The sequence below is a fragment of the Myotis myotis genome, unplaced genomic scaffold (assembly GCF_014108235.1).
Source record: "Myotis myotis isolate mMyoMyo1 unplaced genomic scaffold, mMyoMyo1.p scaffold_m19_p_9, whole genome shotgun sequence".
NCBI classification, from domain to species: Eukaryota; Metazoa; Chordata; class Mammalia; order Chiroptera; family Vespertilionidae; genus Myotis; species Myotis myotis.
In genome coordinates, this window is record NW_023416401.1 from 60,831,126 (window position 1) to 60,843,885 (window position 12,760).

Sequence of the window (12,760 nt, forward strand, 5' to 3'; positions counted from 1 at the left end):
GAACACGGACCCAGAGGTCCTTCTTGGAGGAGACGCAGCTCTGAGTTTAGTCCCTGGGTTTGAAGGCCCTTCTCCAGGGACCCCAGGAGCCCTTAAGAAGCTCCAAGGGTCGGGCTCCTGGAGGAGGGGGAAGGTGCTGGGAAAGATACTAGTACTTCTATTCTTGAAGCCTAAGCTCTTCATCTGTACGGTGGATGTCCTGATCCTCACTTTGTGGTGACTGCAAGATGTGCTGAGTGAGCCCTGGATTGAGAGTGAGGAGGACTGGGCACCCTACCAGCTCTGCCCGAATTTGCTGTGTGACCTTAAACAAGTAGCCTAACCTCTCTGGGCTTTATCTATAAAACCTAGATGATGTTAAAGGTCTCTGCAAACTGATAACTTTATTATTACTTAGAATTTCTTTATTTTATTTGGTGGCAAGTCCCCAACTATACCAGGGAAGTGTTCCAGCTTTGGAGGTCTGCTTGTCATCAGGGCAGGACAAGGGCTGGAGCAAGTAGAATGCAGGGTCACCTGGGTCAGAAGGGTCCCACCCTGGGACAGCCCTGCCTCAGGGACACTCTGAGGTGTCTGCGGTGGCATCTCCGGTGGCCTATGTTTTATTGCTCTGGGACAGAGAAATTGTGGGTCCTATTTTCCAAGTGTCCCCATTTGATAGATGAATAAACTGAAGCTCAGAGGAAACCTAATATACCTACCTTCAGAGCCTTCCTCTTGCCACAACTCCAGGCCACTCTACGGAGCTGGCTCTCCGGGGGCAGACCTCAGACCCTCCAGGGCATGCATCAGTCTCACCCTTGGTTCCCTTATTCAGCCCCAGTATGTGCCACCTCTCACCTATCAGGACCTGTCCTGGGCAATGGGGATGCTAAGAGTACTTGGGTGGGTCCTGGCCTCCTCTAATGGCAAAGACACAGGCGAACAGAAACAAAGAGAAGTTGAAAGGGGTTGGGACACAGGGAAGGAGAGATTCATTCGGATTTAAGGACCTGGGGAGACTTCCTGGAGGAGGGGGCACCAGAGATGGATCTGGAACATGAGCATAACTGTTACCATCTTTTGAGCAACAGCTTTGGGCTGCAGGGCATGGTCTTATCATACCTTCCCAGTCACCAGTGGGGTAGTTTATTACCCTTAGTCCCATTTTTGCAGGTCAGAGAACTGGAGTGACATGTCCAAGGTCACATGGCCTGTGAGAGAGGCCTGGGCCTATTCCCAAGACCTCCCCTCCCCAGGCTGAGGAGGCAGGGAAGGCCCCACCCCACAGCCTCAGCCCAGGAGGCCAGGTCTTCCCCTGGCCGTGTCCCAGCACTCAGTTTCACTTCCCAAAACATAGACTTATTTTGGATCCTGCTGACTTCCTTTCTCACCCATGGCGGTTCTGGCTCTGAGGACTGGGCAACCGTAGAATGGACCTGGTGCCCCGGGGCCTTTCCCAATGCCCCTCTTACACCACCACCCGGGAGCCTTCTCCCTGCTCTGCCTGCCCTGGCCCTTGGGGAGGGCACTGACCGCAGGGGCCGGGTAGGAGCTGCTCCCCTCACCCTCCCCATGAGCCAACTCAGAGGTCCTGCTTCCAGCCCATGTTCAGCCTGAACCGGTCAGGGTAGGAGGCGCCCAAGTCCCAGGCCCACTGTGTCCTGGTCACCTCAAGCAAGTCACTTCCTTCCCTGAGCCTCAGTGCCCGTCTCTGTGACAGGAGGCTAAGGCAGCCTCCCACCCAGAGTTGTTAGAACCGTGAGAGAGTGAGTGGAGCTTAACACCTCGGAACCAGACACTTCTGGGCACTGGCGAGTCAAAGATTCTTGCCCTCAGGACGCTGAAAGCCTCATATGAGGTGAGAATAAGCAATATGAACAGGCTAATTAAATAGTGTAGCGGATGAAAATTGTGGATAAAATGAAGCTGAGAAAGGGATGCGTGCTTGATTGGGGGGCTGCCATTTTAAATAGGGTGATCACAGGAGACTTTCTGAGAAGGTGACATCGGATGACTTGAAGGGGGTGATGGAGCCAGCCCTGCAGACATTGCAGGCAGAGGGAACAGCATGTGCAAAGGCCTTGAGACAAGAGGAGAGTGTGCAGTACCAGCAGCCAGGTGAGGGAGGGAGACTGGAGTCAAAGGGCCAGAGCATGAGGCCCCCAGGGCTGAGGTCAGGACTTAACCCTGAGGGAGGTGGGAGCCACAAAAGGCTTCAGAGCAGGGGAGGGACGTGATCTGACTTGTGTTTTAGCTGTTTCCCTGTGGCTGCCTGACAGAGGGTCTATGGCAGGGGCCATGCTGGGGGCAGGGAGAGGCTGGTGCAACTGTCCTGCTGGTGACCAGGGAGTGAGAGGTGGTCGGAGTCCAGTTATATTGTGAAGGTGGAGCCAAAGGGATTTACTGATGGGTCAGGGGAGAGAAGGAGGTGGGGGCAAGGATAGCTCCCAGGTTTTTGCCCCAAGCGATAGGAAGAATGGACTTTGTGTTTACTGAGCTGGGAAGGCATGGGGGGAGCAGACTTGGGGGTGGAAATCAGGAATTCGGGCTTGGATACGTTCTGCTGAGGTGCCCTCAGCCCTCTGAGTGGTGAGGCCCCACCAGCAGGTGGGCAAGCAGGTCTGGAGGTCGTGGAGAGGAGCAGACTGGTTCCAGTGTCAGCCACCCTCCCCGGTCTCCGCAGTCCCGTCCCACCCTCCGGTAGGCCAGTCAGTCCCTGGCTGCCAGATGGGTCTCTAAGGAACAAGCCAGGTGGCAGATAGACCTTTCCAGTCCAGTGACTTCCCACTGCTCTGGCCTGGAGGCCAGACTCTCCAGCTCCCCTCTTCAGCCTGCTGTCCTGAACTCATACTTTGCGCCTTTGTACGAGCTCGTCTGGATTCTGGTCTGTCCCTTCTGGTTTGGTGGCCCTGGAGGCGACGCATCTTTTTTCTAGGCCTCAGTTTCTTCATCTGTAAAAGGGGGAGCACGGACTCGTTGAATCCTAAAAGTGACCCTTGAATTTCCACATTTGGGGGCTTTGGGAGCCACGAAGAAGCTGCCCTTCTTTGCTCTGTTCATACCTCGCTAGACCTTGGGAAAGATGCTTCGAGTTCCCCACTCCCCTTGGTCTTACCTGCCTTCTGGGGTCTGTCGCAGGTGCTGACTGCTGGAGGAGAGAAGCATGGTCCCCGGAGGAGAGGAGAGATTCCGACACACCTGTGTGGCCTAGGGCCAGTTCCTTTGCTGCTCTGATTCAGTTTCTTCACCTGCAGGGTGGCGCTTGTGATTCTGGAGAGGCCTGGCAGCCACCGAGCGCTGCCTGGGGCCCGGACTGGGTGTCCTGACTGTAGGGATGAGCGACTCAGCCCTGCCTCACAGTCGAATTTGCCCCGTGGGCACTGGGTGTGATTACCAAGCAGGGCACAGTCAGGATCCTGCCTCAGGGGGTACGGGGGCTCTAGCAGTACCTTCCATAGCACCCACTGCCCAGTTCTCAGCCCACAAGGCCTGACCCAGTACCTCCCTCTAGGAGTTCACTCTCAGGCCAACACAGCTTTCTTCATCCTTTGGCCCCCGGGCCCTTCAGAGCCAAGCTGTCATCAGAGCAGGCTCTGGGCAAGAGCCTCCCTTCTGCAGGTCACAAGTTGCGGGACCTGGATAAGTCACTTGCCTAGGCCTTGATTTTCACATCTGTAAAATGGGATGATGTTAGAGTCTGCTTCCCAGGGTGGTTGTAAGGATTCAGTGGGTGATAAAGTACTGGAGGAGTGAAAAATGGTCGGTATGATTAGTGAAGCCCTTCTCATCCACTGTCTGCAGTGGACCCGAGGGCAAGAGGCAGAAGCCCCATCCCTTTGGTATGTAGAAAGGAGTGAATCACTTCCTCCTGCTCTAGCCAGGTCAGCTCTACAGTTCACATGTATTAGAAAGTATCCCAGACCACTCCCTGCTTTGTTCTATTTATGTGCTAACCCAGATTTCCTCCATCTTACAGATGAGGCACCGAGAGGTAAAGTGCCCCAGCCAAGGCCACACAGCTGGCAAGTGGTAGAGCTGGGGTTTAAACCCAGGCAGCCTGGTGCCGTGCCAATACTCAAACCCTTAGGATGCTTCTCGCCAGCATCATCCACTCCTAGAGGTCACCTGTGGGATTATTCATCATCTGAAGCCACAGGGTCATCCTGGGGTTAAGCTCAGGAATCCTCGCCTCAGCCCAGCAGGAGCAAAGGCTGTGAGTTCAAGAACCACATTTCCCATCCCCCCATTGCTGCTGCCTGGCCAGGAAAACCGTGGGCCAGTCCGTTTCCCTTCCATGCCTCAACATCCACCTGAGTCAAATGGAGACTAGAAAGCCCTTCAGCATTGTTAACCCTGGGTCCTGTCCCAGCCCTGTCACACATTTCTTGTGTGGCCTTCCTCCAGCAAGCATGTCCCTTAGGACTGCTTCCTTTTCTGCTATGTGGAGCTGATGGTAACTGCCTTTCTCGAGTTCTAGGGATGGCTGGGAGACCCTCACTCCCATGAGAGCCTGGGTATGGGTGTGAGTTGTATGCAGGGGCTCCCGATGCACCCCCAAACATCCTTTCAAGGTAGGGCCTGTCAGCAGTTCACCTCCTGGCAGAGAATGGGGAGGTCATCCATCCATCCATCCATTTGATAGCTATATATTGAGCATCTACTCTGTGCCAGGCCCTGTGCTGGGCACTGGGGACATAGCTGGGACCAAGACAGATCCAGCCCCTGTCTTCATAGAATTCACAGTATAGGGGAGAACAGCTATCAACAAGGAAATCACATAAATGTAAAATGCACAGGTGGTTAAGTATCACAAAGGGGAGTACGGGGAGCACCCCGGAGCGTCCCTCCGTGGAGAGAGTCTGGAGGGGAATGATCTGAGGGCGGGGTTTGGGGGAAGTGACAATTCAGCTGAGAGCTGTTGGATGAGTTGGAGTTTATTCGATGAACTTGTGGCAAGAGAGGAGGGTTTGAGCAAAGGTCCTGGGGTGGGAGGGAGTGACGTGTCCAGGGTGACATGGCCTGTGATAGGGGCCTGAGACCATTCTCAAAACCCTGGCAAATTCAAGGAAGCAAAGGAAGTCCAATGTGTCGGAAACCAATGGCTGGCGGCAAGGTGGAGCAGGGGGAGACTGGACTGGATTAGTCATGGGTTTCACAGTTTCAGGAGGGATCTTGTAATCCTTCTATCTGTACTCATTATGATACAGATGGGGAAACCAAGATTCAGTTGGATAAGGGACAGGGCCAAGTCAAAGCAATTTGGGGGCAGACACAGAGTTAGAACCCAGACTTCTTCACATCTGCCAAGGCTCTATCTGCCCTGGAGAGTGGCCCAAGAGAAAGGGGAGAAAAATCAAACATTAATTTAGCACCTACTATATGGTCCAGAGTCCCATGCATGTGTGCACGCATGCATACATACTAGTACATGCACATACACATGCACACATGTTTCTCTGGGCCTAAAGCTGGGGCCATGGCTCTGGGAATTCTTTCCAAAAAGAGAGGAAAAGGAACCTAGGAAGGTAATTTGATCCAGTTCCCTGACACTGGCCTCAAGGCTTCATCCCATTGTTTCATTTTAAGTCCTCCAAGGTGATCCTGGCCGGTTTGATCAGTGGTTAGAGCATTGGCCCTTGAACAAAAAGGTCTCAGGTTCAATTCCTGGTCAAGGGCATGTACCTCGGTTGCAGGTTCAATCACTGGTCCTAGTCAGGGTGTGAGCAGGAGGCAACTGATAAATGTGTCTCTCTCATATATGTCTCTTTCTCTCTTTCCCTCTGGCTCTTTCCCTTCCCCCTCTCTCTCTGTACCCCTCCCCCTCCCTTCCACTCTCTCTAAAAAATCAATGGAAAAATATGCTCACTCCTTGGGTGAGGATTTTAAAAAATCTTCTATGGTGACTAGAAATTATAGCTCCAATTTTGTAGACAAGCAAACCAAGGCAAGAAGAAAGGAAGGCTCTCACCTAAAGCCCGACAGAAGTCATCAGCCAAAGCTGTCTTGACTCCTAGTTTCGTGCTCTTTCTGAGGTCATGCATAGCCCAGGTGTGAGCTATTTGGCAAGGAGGAAGTCCTTCCTGTCATCTAACTGAAATCTCTCCTGCTTTACTATGGCTACTTCCCCTGAGTTTGGATGGCTGAAGATGTGAGGAAGCACTGTGATCCTTCTCACGGTCCGTGACTACCATCCTGGAGGAGACTGAGCCGGGGGTAGGAGACTCAGAGACACTCCCCTCCACCGTGAGTCTGAATCCAGGATGCGGGTTTGCTTGGTGAGGTGGGGAAGATAACCAGGCCATTTGCCACTGGGGCCTTCCTTCTAAGAGAAGGTTCTGGGAAACCACTAGAAAGAATTCCCTGGGGACGAAATCCTTCTAGATTACCCCAAGGACACACACTCTCCCCAGGATGCAGCGGCCCAAGGGCTGAGCTCGAGGCCAGTAACCAGCGAAACCCAAGGAAGGCCTCAGACCCACCCCTGTGGCCAGAGGCAGCCTTGCGTTTCCCCCACACACATGCCTGTTCGACTTGCTTGTCAGAAACCACTCAACAAAATCCAATTTATAGAGCCAATATGAAATGGAAGAAAATACCTCTAAACAAAAAATGTCTCCTTTCAAACCAGAGAGGAAGGCTCGGCAGCGGGGCACCCAGAGGAGCAGTCTCCATGTGGGGATCCAGATTCCAACACCGTGGAAGTGAGCCCAGCCCGGAGTTGGCATTTAGTTGACATCTTTCTCCAGAGAGACCCAAAGCATCCCAAAGATGTCAGGGTTCAGTGTGTCTAATACAGTCAAACCATCTCAAACAATTTGGTTCTCAACCAAGTCGTTTACAGAAAAAATGTATCGGTTGTGGAACCAAACTTCAGTTATCGAACCGACAACCCTTTCAAGCGGATACCTCAGCATGACAAAAAGCATCTCTCGGGCAACAAAAGAGAGAATGCTTTTGTTGCTGGTGAAATCAAGGATTAGCACAATTTTAAAACACAGAGGCCATCAAGAGTGCTAATGCTGCTAAGGGTGTGAAAGAAGCAATGATCACAATTAAAGAGGTAGAAAAACTGTTGTTGACTTGGATAAACAAAAAGCAGTTAGCATTTCGTAGCAATGATATATGAACACGCAAAGATGCTGCATGCTGACCTGAAAGAGATTCCTGGAACGAATGCTAAAAATGATTCACTTAAGGCTAGTAGGGGGTACTTCGATAAATTTAAGAAAAGTGTTTGTTTATAGATTAAACAGTACATTAGACATGTACTGTATATGAAAAAGGTTAAAACAGGGAATCATTTGGGGGGTCTGGAATGGATTAATTCAATTTACATTATTTCTAATGGGAAAAAATGATTTGGTTTTCAAAACAAATCACTTCTCAAACAGCCTTCTGAAACGAATTCAGTTCGAGAACCAAGGCTCCACTGTACTAGGTGTACCGGTTAATAATGGCGAATTCTGTAATCAAAGAAAACACAATAATGTCAAGAGAAACATCAAAAGTGCTTTATTCAAAGTAATGTCCATCGCTAGCTACACATTTCCCCCATCTTTCAGGTAATTTGTGGATACCGTCCCAATAGAACTTTTCTTGTTTTGAGGCAGACTGTTCAGAGACCCAATTTTCCACTTCTTCGTACGTTTTGAAGTGCTGCTCAGAAAGTGTGCGTGCCATTGATTGGAACGTAATCTGAAGGAGCAAGGTCTGGTGAATATGGCGGGTAGATTAATACTTCCCAGGCAAGATCTTTTAACGTGTCTTTAACTGGTTTTGAAGTGTGTGATGGTGCGTCATCATGAAGCAAAATTACTTTGCTGTGTTTTCTGGCACATTCTGGTCATTTCACGATCAAAGCATGGTTCAAATTGATTATTTGTTGTTGGTAGCGATCAGTATTAATGGTTTCACCTGGTTTTAGAAGCTCATAATACACCACACCTTCCTGACCCCACCAAATGCAGAGCATTGTCTTCTTTCTGAAGCGATTTGGCCTTGCAGTCGATGTTGATGGTTGACCTGGATCAACACATGATTTTGTGCATTTGGAATTCTCAAAATAAATCCACTTTTCATTGCCAGTCACAATTCGATGCAAAAAAGACTTTCTTTTGTGCCATTGAAGCAACATTTTACTGATGACTTTTCGGTTTTCCCTTTGTCTTTCGTTCAGTTGATGTGGCACCCATTTTCCTTCCTTTAAAATCTTTCCCATTGCTTGTAAACAATCAGAAATTATTTGCTGAGCAACATTTAATCTTTCTGCAAGTTGTTTTTGAGTTTGACATGCATCTTCATCCAATAATGCTTGTAATCGTTGGTCTCCAAACTTTTTCGGTTGACCTGGATGTTCTTTGTCTTTCACATTGAAATCATCACTTTTAAAGCGTTTAAACCAGCGTTCGCAAGTATCTTGAGATGGAGCATGTTCACCACAAGCTTCCCAAAGTATATAATAACTTTTTCTTCAAAATAAAGTAATGAATTAAAACTTCCCGCGAATGCTCTTCTTTTGCACGAAATCCGACATTTTTAAGGGTAAAAATATCTATGATGTTAACACCTTCAGCAAATTTGACATATGAAGTTTTGAAGCGTGTTGTCAATACAACAAAATGGCATACATATCAAATTGCATATATATCAACATATGTGTACCTCCATCTATTGAAAAAAATCCGCATTGTTAACCGGTACACCTAGTATTTCCTGAGAAAGCCGAGGTCGTGGAAATGCTGGCAGCCATTTGCTGAGGGCCTGCTTTGTGCTGGGCACTGCTAGGTGCTTCTACATGGACTACTTCACTTGACCTCACAGCAACCCCATGAGGTGGTGCTGTCATTGACAACACCTTACCGTTGAGGAACTCAGAGCAGTGAAGCCATTTGGCTAAGGCCACATGCTGGTGAGAGTGGGGACAAGACTCAAATGCAGGCAGCCTGGCTCCTGAGCTCTTCCTCTTAGCATTTTGCTACAGAAGTGAGCTGCACCTAGAACGGGCCTGCGGAGTAGAAGGGAGAGGTGTGGAGGTGTAGAGGGAGAACTGCCTAGGTGAGTCTTTGTCCCTCTCTGGCTCTCAATTTCCCCATTCCTGAAATTGGGTAAGATGATTGCAAGCTGGTGTATAGATTCACTGTGTCCATCAGCAAATTAAAGACCTGGAGAAGTCCTAAAGTGAAACAAGACAAAGCAAAGCTGAACCGAAAAACACCAGTGAGTGGTTAACTTGAAGAGTTGATCAACAAAAATAGTTACCTAATGGCTCACAAGGCCTCATGGCAGTATGACTTTGAGTTCAGCCCCAGTCAGTATCTTAGTCAGTGGACAACTATTCTTTGGTCCTTTGAGAGATAAGAAGTGAATAAGACATGACCTTATCTTTGAGGAGCATCTCCTCTGGGGAGAAGGGTAGCCAAGCAGAAGACAATAATCAGACCCTACAGTCACTGCTCTGAAGTAGACCAGCTGGGAGCTCGAGGTGCCAGGGGGAAGAGACATTTCAGCTCGCCGGGGGGTCAAGGGAAGTATGGCAGACAGGGCCATAGTCACGTGGGATTCTGAAGAGTGAGTAGAAGTTCTCCAGGAAGAAAATTGGAGAGGGGATGGCAGTCCCAGTTTGGGAGCAGCATATATAAGTCATGATCATGTAAGAATTTGTTGTTCAGAGGAATGGAAAGTTCAGCGAGATTGGCAGACCAGAACAGGACAGCGAAAGACCTTGAATGCTAAGACTTTATTCTGTGGAATAGTAGAAGTCATAACTGAGAAAAGAAGAGAAACTTTGGGTTGAGGTAAAAGGGAAAACCTATAGACCAGTGAGGTGACTGGGCTGCCTGGGCCAGACCAGAGGGGCCACACTGCGTCTGACAAGGATCTTTGGGTTGCAAGATATCCAGCAAAATAAAAAGGGCTTCAGGCACAGCTGCATCCAGGGGCTCACACGGTATTGTCAGAAATGTGGCCACCATCATAGTGGTCAAGGGGAGGAGATGTTTTCAGTGGTCAGGGCTCAAGTGAGCCCAGCTCCAGCTACATGCTCTGAATATGGGAAAGGGTCCGTTTCTTAAAGGAATTCCAGCTTACCAGGAGAAGAATGTTGCTAGGCAGGTGAAAGCAACAGCCAGCCACTGTGGATGGTGAGAGCTGCGGCTTTTAGTGGAGGATGGGCCCTTGCCCAGCCCAGGCCTCAAAGGCCGAGGCGTGTAACCGAGGACTTATATGGTTGGGGCCAGCTTCATGGAGGAAAGGGGCCTAGGAGGAGACCTGAGTGGCCTAGGATCTGGACAGATGAATGTTATTTGGGGGAGGGATCTGTGAGAACAGAGGTACAGAGGTGAGAGGGAGAAGATATATTCTGGAGCCAGTGAGCCTGCCAGGCCCAGAGAGCTGGTGAAGGGGAGTGGAGGGAGGTGAGGCTGCAACTAGAGGCCTGGCCCCCTCTGCCCTAACTCGCCGGTCAGGGGGAAACGGTGACTTCATTGCTCAACCCCCTATGGCTCCCCATGGCTCACCCAGTGAAAGCCAAAGTCTGGCCAGGCTTTCAAGACCCCAGAATGTCCACTGGCCCCTCATAGGGCCCCTCCAGTCTTCTAAGTGGGCACCAAACACCATTCCCTTATCCACCTCCAAGCCTTTATCTGAGCGGTTTCCCTGCCCTGAAACACTCTCCCTCTTTGGTATTTTCTCCCATACCATGAAGGCCAGTTAAAGGCCTCGGCTGTGGGAAACCTTTACTGAAATGGGCCTCCTCTCCATTTTGAACTCCCAAAGCTCTTTATTTAGTTTAGTGTTTTGGGTTTTTTTACCTGTCCCTTAGTGCAGACAACCTGATGGGGGCAGGGTGGCAGTAACATGGGGACAGGGTGCCTGGGCTTTGGAGCGGGTCAGATCTGGGTTCAGATTCTCCCTCAGCCACTCACTAGCTGTGTGACCTTGAGCGAATCATTTGACCTCTCCTTGATGACATTTTATGACCTAAAAGATACGAACAAGACCTCATTGAGGTTTAGATGTGGTTATATGTACAAATTTCCTGACACACAGCAGGCCCTCCTGCAGTTCTATTTTTTGTGGTTGTTCAAATCATGAATGATGCCCATCTCACCCTCTAGGAGTTCAGGTCCAGTAGGGAATGCACCCGTTTCTTTCCTAGTCTCCCAGTGCCTGCTACTGGGTACTTGTAAGGGCTGACCTACCAGTTTTCCTGGGCTGTGCAGACCTACTCCCCCACCCTGCCCCACATGCAAGAAGCTGGGGGTAGGCCCCAATAACCCACACATCCTCCCTAAGGCTGACCCGGCAAGCTGCTAGGTGCCAGCATCCAGCATCAATAAATTACTGGCGAGTTCAGGTGACGGGACAGATCCAGTGTCAGCTGCTTCTGTGTCCTGCAGGAAGGCTCAGGCCATGTTGATCCCCCTGCATAAGCCTCCCCAAACAAGGGCTCCATCACAATAACAGAGTTGTTCATATGGCACCTACTGTGTGCCAGGCCCCATCTTGGTATTTTGTACCACATTTGATTGACATCTCACAATGATTCTGCAAAGTCAGTACTAGCTCCATTTTACAGATGAGGAAACTGAGGCTCAATGAAGGGAAGTGACCTGCAATAGGCAAAATTACAAACAAAATAAAAAGCCTCCTTCCTTTTCAATTTGACATAAATCTTCCTGGATCTCATTGCAATTTTTAGTTGTAGCACGTGAAGAATACACACACACACACACACACACACACACACACACACGGGATATATCCTCAATAGATTCATTCACTTATTCAACCAAATATGTCCTGAACACCTACTATGTGCCAGCTGTTCTGGATATTGGAGATACTGTAGTCAACAAGATAGAATCCCTACTCTTTTAGAACATACATTCCAGTGCATGAGATGTCAGAAACAAGGAAACAAACAATAGATATTATAATGGGAGGTGGTGCTGAGCCTGTGGAGGTGAATAAAGCAGCGAAGGGGAGAGAGAGTCACTGAGGGACTATTTTTGAAAGGACAGTCAAGGAGGGCTCCTCTGGGGAGGTGACATTTGAATGAAACCCTTAGTTTTGGGGAAGGAGAGATCCTGGACTCAAGGGGTTCTCAAACTCTGCAGGGTGGGCAGAACGTTTTCCCTCTTGGTTATGGTTCCACGGGCACCATGGCATGGGCCATTGTAGGTATGGAGACATTTTCCTCCTTCCCTAGTGTCTTTGCCCTAAGTGCCTCTGGCCAGGGATCCTTAGGGTAGGATTTCTCAAAGATGCTCATCTAAGCCCCCATCAATGTGATCTTACAGCACCTTTCTGTTTTTCAATTCTCAACCCATTTGTCATAATCTTTTGTTAAATCCTCATCCGAGGATAAATTTTTTATTGATGAGAGAGAGGGGAGAGAGAGAGAGAGAGAGACATTGATCCGTTGCTTCTGGTACACACCCTGACCAGGGATTGAACCCACAACCTAGGTATGTGCCCTGACAGGAATCAAACCCACAACCTTTTGGTGTATGGGATGACACTCCAACCAACTGAGCTACCTGGCCAGAGCATTTGTCATAATATTTAAAAAAATAAATAAATATATATATAGATAGATAGATAGATAGATATAGATATAGATATAGATATAGATTTCAGAGAGAAGGAAAGGGAGAGAGAGAATTAGAAACATCAGTGATGAGAGAGAATCATTGATTGGCTGCCTCCTGCACACCCCACACTGGGGATTGAGCCCACAACCCGGGCATGTACCCTTGACTGGAATTGAACCTGGGAC